The following is a 10,566-nucleotide window of genomic DNA, read 5'->3' as shown; positions in this document are numbered from 1 at the left end:
CATATATAAATATATATGCATATATGTGTGTGTGTGTGTATATATATATATACACATACATAGATATACACATCCCTTCACCTTATAGCTAGTAACAGAAGCCATCTTACAAGTGAGAAAGAAAATCATTATTATAAGTAGTCTGGACTGAGTTTATACCACCATAATATACTTCTACCCAGCATTTAACTTACTTTTCCTACCAATATTATTCTGATTTTCTTTGCAGAATATACAGCTCCCCATTCTTAGTCATGTTCTAGCTGAATAAGTGAGCTATTTTGGGCTTAATGCAATTGATGTATCTCACCCTCTAGGCCACAGATATGGTTCAATGGGAGGCATGTGACCCAATGCCAGTCAAATGAGAGAGCGGGTGAAGGCCAGAAATCGTGTGGGAACACTGACATAGTGTGAGATATAAAAGCATTCTGACCCTGTAAAAAGAGAAACTTCAGTTGTCAGGGCCATGCATAGAGCCTGATAATAAAATCAATGACATAGGACACAGAGCAAGAGATAGGGAGAAATCTGATCCTGGATGACATTGTTTGCAAACTGGTCCTTACTTAAAATCCAATCAATTATGAGCCAATAGATTTCCTTTATTTTTTTCTAACAGTTTAAATTTAATTTTTTGTCTGTTGCAAACAAATAAATTTGAACCAGCATGAGACCCAGGCCTGGCCAATCGAAGAACATCCATTCCTCAGGTTACAGTAACTAAGGTTCGAGGATGCAAAAAGAAGCTGAGGCAGGATTTTCTAGGACTGTTTGGCTAGTGCTATTGGAGAAAGATAGATGTTTCTTTCCTTCCCCAGGGTTACTAAGCATCTTCTCCTTGCCCTCTGCAAGGAAAGAACCTGTCTCAGAAATGATTCTCTCTTTCTAATCACATTCTTATGAAATCCAGCAGTGCCAAATTCAGGTCTAGTCTTTGATTTTTAGTTGTGTGAAATTTTCCTTTTGTTTAACTAAGTTATATTATGTTTTTGCTACTTCTAACTGAAAGGGTCTTGACTAGCACCTCTGTGCTAGATACTTTGGAAAGATGTTTATGTACTTGAGAAACCATAAGTATTCCAGTTTCATAGATAGGGAAAGTGTGGCTCAGAGAAGTTAAGTGACTTGCCCAAGGTCATACAGCAAGTAATTGAGAGTTCCTGAACTCAAAACTTTGTTCTTAATAATTGAGTTATATGGCTTCCAGATGATTCCCTAAGGTTGTTCATAATTCTCAAATTCTGATCCAGCAGCTAAGCTCTATGGATCAAGATGAAGTGGGGCGGTCTTAATGGATGATCTTATTGGCACAGCCTCAGAAAAGATTTCATCACAGGTTCAGTCTGCTAAATTCCTCAACAGAGCTTCTAACAGCTATGGATTCGGTTCATCACTGTCAAACTCAAGTAGTTTAGCACTATTCATTTTCCTCCAAAACTGAGAGTATCCCCCAGGTAGACGTTTACCACTTGGTTTAAAGGAGTATATAATGTTGGTGCCCAAAAGCAGAGGCAGCAACATTCACGTTCCACTGCTTATAAACAAAATGAAAAGCAGGCAGCTTAAGGATGTCAAATAACATCACTTTCTAGTATTCATTTCCATTGTTGGTGGTGATGGTGTGTTGGCGAAATTATATGCAAAATAGACATTTAAATCCAAGCAGGGAGAATTCTACTATGGGAAACAAACAAACACAAAGTAGCCTCAACTAAATCACCCAAATAGTAAGCACATCCCATTCCATGGTATATTATGAAATCATGTTCCGTTAGTTTTTCCTTCTTTTTCAGAGTAAAGAAAGACCTGAGTGGGATGTAGGTTTGGTTGCACAATTTTCCTGTACTGCTCAATTATTACTGCCCAGACACTGGACAGCATTTAGAGCTTGCCCTTATTTATTCATAACATTCATCTTTTCTAGCTCAAAGAGGAGAGTAAGGGCTTAGTTTAAGCAACTGGACTTAGTCCTGCCTCGCAGCCTCTGGAAATGGGTATATCCACAGAACTCTGTATCAGGGTATCGATCTGCTATTGCTGCCACAACAAATTACTACAAATTTAAAACACAAATTTATTCTCTTACACTTTGAAGGTCAGAAATCGAAATCAGTTTTAAGAGACTAATAACAAGGTGTTGTGAAGGCTGGTTCTGTCTAAAGGCACAAGGGGAAAATCTGTTCTTTGCCAGCTTCTAGAGGCTGCACCATTCCCTGGCCCTTGGCAACATCACTTCAATATCAGCTTCCATCATCATGTAGCCTTCTTCTACCTTTGAGCTCTTGCCTCCCTAAGGACAATTATGATTATCTTTAGGGTCCATAGGATAATCCCATACAATCTTCCCATCTCAGGACCCTTAATTTAATCACATCTCCAAAGTTTATTTCAACAGTTGTAACAGTCATGTGTCTTAGAGACCTAGATATAGATATCTTTGGGGGAATTCCCCAATAGACACTTGGATACAGGCACAAAATATAAAATAAAACATTTTAAATAATCAGATAAACAGTTGTGAAACCCTAGATAGCTTTCTAGATGGAGTGGAAATGGTATGAATGAGAAACAGCCATGGATCATCGTTAGTAGAACAGTCTAATTTACAACAAGGTAGAGTTAGGCCAGCCCCAGGCAAACTGGACTTGGAAGCAAAAAAGAAAAAGAAAGGGTTGTAGTCCAAGTTCCACCACTTTCCAGCTCTGTGAGACCTTATATGAATTCCTAAACCTCTCTAAACCTATTATATTCTCTGTGAAGCAGAGGTATTCACAGTGCCACTGTGAGTATAAAATATAAACCATGTAAAATATTCGCCAGTGCATACAAAGTAGTAAGTAACCTATAAATGTTAACTGCTTGTATAATATTAATGATAGCAATAATGATACTAATTTTTGATTGTTAAACTTGTGAAATAATTGAATATATCAGCCAGGGAGGTTTGGAATTTCTTAGGTTTTTGTTTTTGTTTTTGTTTTTAAAGCAAGACTAGAAAATTATTTTTTTCTCAAAGACCAATATAATTATTAGAAAAGCAAAAGGGATCATTTTTGCCTGAGGTCTACCTCTCGCCAACAAGAAGAAATTATCGATCCCCGACTTGTTAGGTAACCCTGCGCTCCTCAGAGCAGGAGATTAAAAAGACTAAGATGTGTCTATGTCCCCAAGAGCCTTGCACTGTAGTTAATGTTGACAAGACTAACTTATTTAAAACACAGTGAAAAATAAGAGACGATATCAAGTTGCATCTAAATTACACAGAATGGGTTAGAAATGCAATAAAATCTAAGGAGAAAAAGAGATTATTATAGGCTAGAGTAGTCAGGCAAGAGAACCAGCACAAACTAAAACTTGAAGATGAGTAACGTTTTGGTAGCCAGCAAGAGGGCATGGGGAAAGGCGGAAAACTGAATGAGCAGAGAGGCAAAGGCTAGAGGACAAAGGGATAGCAATCACTGTAGCCCAGCACCAAACCTATGAATGTTAAAGACTAATTAATGTAAAGACACAGTGCTGAAAGAAAAAAAAAAAAATACGTGGCAGTGGTTAAGAGTAGAGACTCAAGAGTCAGAATGTTGTGGTTTGGATCATGTCTTCACACTTGCTAGCTCTGTGGCCTTAGACAATTCCTTTAACTACTCTGATCCTCAATTTTCTCACCTATAAAATAAGGTGAGAAACAGCCATGAATAAGGTGGATAGTACCTACCTCATAGTATTGCTGCAAGATTAAAGAAGATAAAGAATGTGAACACTTAACACAAAGCCTGGAACGCATTAATAAACGTGATAAATACCATTTCTAGTTATAACAGAAATAGTAATCACACTTGATTGTAGAAGCACAGATATTCAAACACAGAATATAGAGATTATTTGATCCAGGCCCCTCATTTAAAAATGAGAGGAGATATCTGAAACCCAGGGAAATAAGATGACTTGCTCAGGCTGTCACTGGCTGACTTAGAATCCACGGTTCTTTCTACCGCACCTGTCAGATTCAGCATTCCTATTCCAAAATAACTGGTTGTTGGTACTCTTGAATATGCTAAATTAGCACTGACTTAGGAATCCTTTTCAAAGAATTGCTGAGTATTAGCTGCCTCCAGTAGTAGGGAAGATATGAGAAAGCCAAAATCTACAAATAAAAGTTTTCAACTCTGCAATAACCACTCCACCAAGAGTAGAAGCTGAACATGGCCACTCTGGGCTTAAACTCATCTGCTTGCTTCTCCAGCAGACTCTTTACCCCATCTTTCAGCTAGAAATATTCCACTTTGGTCTCCTGGAGTTTAAACAAATCCATTAAAAAATCTCTCATATATGTTGGAGAGGTTTTTTTAAAAAAAAAAAAACGCACTAGGATTTTTCAGCCTTGGAAATGTATGTAAAAATAATTTCACAAAACACTTGGTGTGATTCCTAATAAAAACATTCTGAAATGCTTCCCAAAGTTGGTCCAGGAAAGGATGAACAATGTTCTTATACTGCCCCCTTCTGGTGAATAGCCAAAAGAGACAGCATGATGCATGATTTAAGGAACTAGCTCAATTTCATTTTAAATAAAATCTCTTTTGTAATCTCCTTGCCCCAGTCCTGTGGATAGGCAGCTATAGGTAATTTCCTTGCTAGAAATAGTCACATTGAATGAGTAACTCATTAAGGTCAACATGAAAACAACTATGGTACTCTGGAAGGGCAGCAGGTAGGGAAAATATACTCAGCTGTCTTTGCATCAGGCAGGAGCAGTGAAGCTGGACAGAAATAGCACTTGCTTCTTGTTTTCTGAGCATAGATGGTGTGAGGTTTCCTCAGATACCAAGTTTATCCAAATCGCAAGAGGATTCCATTAAACATAAGGAAAGCAGCAGGAATATCTACCTGAGCTTCCTTTCTTGGTAAGACAGAAGGAAGAAAAGACCAATTTCTACAACACTGTCGCTAAATAGAGATCAATTTGTGGAATGAATCCTGGCCTCTGATACATCTTTCCTCCTGAAATGTGAAAAAAGGCTTGAGAGATGATTTAGGCAGATACGATTCCTCTTCATCCAGATAAATATGTTAGTTATGATAAGATAGTCTATGTCGCAGTGACAAACAACCATAAAATCTCAGTAGCTCAATCCAATAAAAAAGTTTATTTCTCACTCACATAAAATCCACATTGGCCAAGGTTTACCATCTTTATCACACTGCATTGTAATTATATATATATAATTACATATATATATACACACACACACACATATATATATGTATGTATATATATGTATGTATATATATGTATGTGTGTGTGTGTGTATATATATATATTTTTTTTCCATAGCAGACCATAAGCTATGTTTGGGCAAGAACTATGTTGATTTGGTCCCCTGTTTTATCCCCAATACTTAGCACAACATCTGGCAAGTAGGTATTCAATGAATATTTATTGAATGAATAAAAGCATGAAGGAACAAGTGAATAAATGAAGCAAGCTAAAAACCTCCGGGCATCATTTCCATGACCTCCCTTTCTCTATATATACTTTAGGTGCAGATCACCTGGCAAATGCCTATGTTATATTAGGATAGTATTACCCTCTTCCTGTAGGCCTCTGCCATGGTAAAGTTGTACGATCTCTTTTAAAGGTCTTCTTAGCAAGACCTTGAAAAGCTGGGAATGTGAGTCAACAAGGGTAGAAAGTAACTATTCTTAGCAACGTGGTTTCGTAATGCTTGGGTTAGGGAGAGGGGGATGGATATAGGGCACAGCCCACTAGAGCCCTTAAAGACAGGCAGCTTGGGAAGCCACTTCACAAAATGGTGCCAACGCAAAGAAGGAGAGATTGAAAAGGGAATGCAAGACCCAGCAAGATCACAGAGAGAACGAGAAAGGGGAAATAGTCTAGTTTGGAGGAAAGGAGAAGAAAATTGCACTGTAAAATGTAATTACTCATCAGAACAAAATATATCCATACATTGTACCAGCAGCATGAAAGACTCTGGAAGATCTTTTTAATTTCTTTTTCTTTCTGTGCCTCTCCATCTTTCATGAACCAAATACTAACAAGTCATACTGTGACCAAGCATCTTGAATCCCCTTCCCTAAAAATCTTAACATTTCTGCATGTTTTTAAGCAAAGATCTTTTAAAACCTTTATATATTGATGAATGCACCAAGATGGCAGCGTTGGCACTCCATATTCCTAAGTTAAGACGAGGAACCCTCCATGTGTTGATTGAAGAACTTACGGATTATTATTTTGCACCCAAAGCAAGGCAAGGAGTGTGTGTGGAATTGCAAAAGGTGCTGGGATATAAAATCTCTGAACCATAAAGTTTGCAGTTCAATAAAAATTCTTCCAAGGAGTACTGAGTCCATCTGTGTATGAGATTTTTGGAAAAGGACCAATTCTATGGATCGTAGTCCCATTCTTTGCACTTAGAGATTAAGGACTGGCTTGAAATTTGTGCTGAAAAACAGAAAGTAGCCCAATTCCTTCATCCTCCTTCCTGGACCAAATACACTAGATTATGCATCTCCAACAGAAAGTGCAGTTCCCCACTCCCACCCCGTGGTTAGAGGGAGAACTGCACTGTCATTAGGGGCTTATATTTGCCTGACCTTTTGCATACTCACATTAGGCAATGATGACTATTTCTGGACTGCAAAATACTAACTGAAGAACAGATAGATTATACAGTGTGCCTTCTAAGTGGCATGTTGCTATGGTTTCCCACTGAAAGAACTGAATTCTCGCCATTAGGTTATCTGAAATCTGCAGGATTGCTCCAAAATGTTTCTGCAGAGCGACGGACTGTCCTTGGAACACAACTCCATCTATACGATCAAATCGGCCTCACATTAGCAGGGAACATGATGTGTTTTTGGAAGATGGTCTTCACTGAGCGCAGTAGGATTTGCAGAACATTTATAAGACACTAAAACTGAGGCACTGACCTCTGTTGATATAAGGAACCTTTCCTGTATTTTTATGTATGTCCCTTATGCCACAATGTTATTGAATCCGAACCACCTGGCCATGCAAATGGGAGCACAGGACTCTGTGCTTAAGCCCTCCAAAAGCTCTTAAGATAAAATCCAAATCCTTTCTCAGCGCTGGACGACTTCTCTATCTTCACCTTACCTCACTCCACTCTTCCCCCTAGCTCTCAATCTGCTATGCTCACTTTCTTTCACTTTCTCTAAAGCTTTCTCTAAAACCTCAGGATTTTCCCTGCAGAAGGGTCTTTGCACATAATGTTTCTTTTGCATGAAATGGACGTGCCCCACAACTGGCTTGCCTTAGCTCTCACAAATCCTCCAGTTCTCAAATTAATGACCACGTCCTGGGATACCCATCACTCCGATCTAAATTAAGTTCTCATTTATATCCTCTGATAGGACTCTGCACTCTCATTTCACTGCATGTGTCAAAATTTGAAATGAATTGTATATTTCTGTGATTGTTTAGTACATATCGCCTCCACTAAAATAAAGCCTTGAAGACACAGGCAATGTATTTTTTGGTTTCTGCTATATCCCCAGCATTTACTACAAGACTTGGCACATAGGAGGCATTCAATATAGAATGAATGAATCACCCCACTGACTTCAATCCCTATATACTTAGTAACCAAGAGAAACAGAATGTCTATTTACTCACTTGAACAAGTATTAAAAACTCAGCAAAATTCAAAGAGGTCTTGCCCTCAAGTAGCTTAGAAATACAGTAAGAAGAAATATGTAAGGTAAAACAAATAGCCATATACAAGTTAAAGAGCAATTTACATGGGGCATTTCTTGTTGTCTCCTAAGAACCTAATGACAGTCATGGGTAATTAATGTCCACATATTGAACACGGTTGTGCTATACGTACCTCTGAAAGGCTTATTAAAGACAATACAACCAGTCCAGGAGTAACCCTTAGTTCATCACAGACCTCCAAACAGGACAAAGAAAGCCCAAGCAAGAAGAGAGAGTACATTTTGAAGGGTATCTGTGGGAAGAGAGTGCTGTGACATTTATCCTCTCTTTCCTCAAGTCACGTGAAGGATCAGCCAGAGAAGCCTCATAGGTATCAGGGAACACAGACCCAGAGTGTAAGCAGAAGGGGAGGCAGTGCTCACACAGAAAGGTAGCAGAGCCAGCACCACCTCGAAAGGACTCCTGCTTTAGGACAAAGGGGATGCCAGGAGTGCACTGCTGACTGACAGGTGCTAAGGGGACATCAACAGCCCAAGAGGGCAGTACGTGTTGCTCAGGGGGTATTAAAGAGTCCTTATAAGTGCCCCATGATAGGAAGAGCCAGAAGGCTCTTGTCATGAAAGAAAGCACCATCAAATTAACCAGCATAAAACAAGTAATATTCTTCCTTTTCTCTGTAAATTTGGCATACTAGCACACGCATTACACACATACACACACATACCACATACACACTCTGTGCTCAACTCTAGAGGAGACAGAATCAGCAGAGTGAATGGGAAGACCAAGTGGAATAAACAGAACCAAAGAATGAGCCATATTGCCCTTCTCAGCAGTGTACCAGGAACTAGGGGCCAGGACTGCAGGGAAGGTGGGTAAGGGATAAAAGTTGAATTGGATAAGACATTAAAGTTTTTGATTTAGGTTGTACTAGATTTTATAACACCTGATAATAAAATGGGTCAAATACCTGAAAGTGTATGAGATGTGCTGAAGATATCTTCCGATTTAGAGAAGGTGATCCAAAGAGTCTCGTTGAAGACAATGCTTGGAAATAACGATGCTGATTCTTGACCTCACCTCCTAGGTCCAGTCTGTCCAATAAGCCAACTACATAAAACAGAAAATGGTCATTCCAATGAGAAGAGTAAAAATAAAGTACAAGAGGATATCTAAGTTGATGTGATCAGCTCAAAACCTTCTCTGCTTAGGAAATAACTTACCAATCAAAGTTTTAGGAATATTAGGAATAAGAGAATCATACTTGTACCTATTACATATGCAAAATATATTCATATTTTTCTCTTCCTTCAGCAAAAATTATTCATGAAAAACATAAATTTCTCATCAACTCCCAGGAAAATTGTGTATCCTGCAACTGTAGATAATTCAATAATTTTCGTGAATGTAAATTGACAATATGTTACATCTGAATATGTCATCCTATGCAAAGAACGTCAATAACAAATGTCTCTCACTTGATAATAACCGCCTTGGGTGGTTAGTAGAGAAAATATACTCCCATTTTACAAGCAAGGAATTTGAGAACAAAAGAGGGGTCTGCAAATTATGACTCATTGGCTAAATTCACCCCATCACTCGTTTTCTGTTATGACCCATGAGCTCAGAATGGTTTTTACATATTTTACTCATTGAAAAAATTAAAGGAAGAATATTTCATGACATAAAAATAATACAAAATTCAAATGTCATTATTCATAAAGTTTTATCAAAACAACCAACACTTATGCATTTACATATTTTTATAGCTGCTTCCATGCTACAATAATAAGAATGAGTACTTGTGACAGAGATTATATAGATAGAAAAGCTTAAAATATTTACTACTTTATCACAATATTATTGACTATATTCTCTAAAAAGTTAAATGGCATCTAATTTCACATGCTTAGCTGCAAAAAAGTCATAACACCACTGATTCAAGACATAAATCATTTCATCATACTTCCTAAATCATAACAATAAATATTGATAGTGTTTATATGCTTTTATTTCCCATTTCTTTTGGGCCACTGAATTTTCTTTTGGAAAACAAAATTTTATAAAATTTGTGAAACTTTTGCTTGGAATGCCCTTCTCTCATTCCTGGCCTACCTTAATTCTTACAAAACCTTCAGAACTCAGATTAAATACCACATCCTGAGAAACCCATTGCCCTAAACTAATCTCAACTCTGCGTTTCCTTTTACACTCTTTGACAAGACCCTGCACTTTCATTCCATAGCATTCATCAATAGAGTGCTGTGAACTGGGCAGGACCTTAGCAATCATGTAATCCAGAGTCAGCAAACCTTCTGTAAAGGGCCAATAGTAAATGTGTCAGGCTTTTCAGGCCATAGAATCTCTACAGCAACTGTTCATTTCCGCTACTGTAGCATAAAAGCCGCTACAGACAATACCTAAATGAATGGGCATGGCTGTATTCCAATAAAACTTTATTTACAAAAACAGGCAACTGGCTGGATTTGGCTAGTGATCTGCAATATGCCAACCCTTGATATAGTTCATACCCTCATCTTAGTTTCATATGATTTTTCACCCCTGGAACTTATCATACAATCTGATTTAGAGTAGATTTATATTTGATAAACTTTTGATAAATAAATGAATAAAGCAAGCAAGAAGAAAGGAAGGAAGGGAAGAATGCAGGAATACAAGCAAATGTACTTATAGTCCTTTTTTTGAAATGTGCTAGTTAGGAAGACAAGCTATACACATATGACAAGACTCTGTGTTACAAAGCAGTGTATGATAAGAGGCCCAGATAACTGAGAGACATCTGAAATCAGAAAAAAATCATAGGTAAGGTCATATTTGAACTGAATATAAAAGTTTGTTTCTTGTTT

General features: G+C 37.8%; 1 long non-coding RNA gene across 1 annotated transcript in view; it reads right to left on the bottom strand.

Moving 5' to 3' along the window:
- The window catches only part of LOC111737699, a 110,779-nt gene that overhangs the window by 58,557 nt on the left and 41,656 nt on the right, over nucleotides 1-10,566 (bottom strand). Inside the window, exon 2 of the long non-coding RNA XR_002779515.1 lies at nucleotides 8,670-8,809. This is a non-coding gene — a long non-coding RNA (uncharacterized LOC111737699). The remainder of the gene's footprint in view (nucleotides 1-8,669; nucleotides 8,810-10,566) is intronic.

Source organism: Pteropus vampyrus, unplaced genomic scaffold, assembly GCF_000151845.1.
Source record: "Pteropus vampyrus isolate Shadow unplaced genomic scaffold, Pvam_2.0 Scaffold30, whole genome shotgun sequence".
NCBI lineage: Eukaryota > Metazoa > Chordata > Mammalia > Chiroptera > Pteropodidae > Pteropus > Pteropus vampyrus.
Note: the sequence above shows the minus strand (reverse complement) of the source record. Positions and strands in the feature narration are given on the sequence as shown.